Below are 1,289 nucleotides of genomic sequence, written 5' to 3'. Positions count from 1 at the left end.
AGTGTTGTAACATCTGTACAATTATTGCAGGCTAGTCTCTGATAAACTCTAACCTCTACTAAAGCACTTCCTTTGAGGACTAAGGAGACTAGAAAACATTTTTAAAGTTTTTCGCTTACTCTTTGCATACTAAAAGCTTAAAAATACTTTTCTTAAAAAAAGATATTTTTCTTAGAGAGTAATAGAGAACCAGGGAGAAATCTTGGAAATAAGACTCTGGAAACTACTGGACTTCCTTCAGGGCTGGGATTTTGGAAATTTTCCTTTCAAACCAGTCCAAGGTCATTTGCTACCAATTAATCAGTTATTCCTGGAGTGTTTTTATTCTTGCTGTTCTTTGGCATCAGTTTCCGCTCCCAGAAAATAGCTATTCCCCATTACCAAAGAGTCTATTTTTCCAGATTTTGAGATAGTAAATTATCCTATGGCCTCTATTCTATTAGTGAACTAAGAAGGGTTGTTGATTTAAAATTATTTTTCAACTTTGTCTTACTGGAAAAATGGGGTTGATTTACTCTGAAATATTATGTTGAATTGGAAACAGACAATCTATCCTGTTTTCTTAAATAGACACTCTTTAGATAATTTAAAGTTTTTGGATGTGTTTTTTTTTCCTCAAATAAAGTTTGATCATGTCCTTTCTGTTGATATGAAGGAGAACATTTGGTTGACTATCTTACTCTGTCAGCAAAGGCCCCTTGTCTCAAATAACATACAAAATGCAGTTATTTTTACCAGCATGTGCATGTTGATGAATTATGTTAAATATCTTTAAATGTTATCTACTCAATATGAAAGTTTAGTTAATTTATAAACAGCTAATATTTTATGGGAGAAAATCAAATAAGAACACTCAAAGTAAAAATGAATTCATTTATATATGTATTCAAATTTAATTTGAAGAATACTATATAATAATTCCTAATTAAGTAAAACCTAATACTTAATTCCAAAGATATAAATAGGTTGAAATGTAAACATGATCATTATTATAAATTGTTATATAATAGTTTTTTAGTTCAAATAATTCTTATAACCTCAAAACTGGAAATATAAATCAGACTAAATTGAGCTTAAGATACAATATTAATGCAATGTTTCCCAAAGTGCTTGTTCACTACAGTATGACTCCAGTTCCTTGGAAAAACAGTGTAGATAATTTGTAGCTTTCTTTATCTTAAATATATAAGAGAAATGATTGCTAAGGGGAGTGATCCGATGTGATAAGGCCTCCTATTTATACACACTTTTTGTTGGCAGTATGGGGTTGGAATCCAGTTTGCAAGTCA

Source organism: Elephantulus edwardii, unplaced genomic scaffold (genome assembly GCF_000299155.1).
Source record: "Elephantulus edwardii isolate Elephantulus edwardi_28Jun2011 unplaced genomic scaffold, EleEdw1.0 scaffold00010, whole genome shotgun sequence".
Taxonomy (NCBI): domain Eukaryota; kingdom Metazoa; phylum Chordata; class Mammalia; order Macroscelidea; family Macroscelididae; genus Elephantulus; species Elephantulus edwardii.
The sequence above is the reverse complement of the archived record's forward strand: the minus strand, read 5'-3'. Positions refer to the sequence as shown.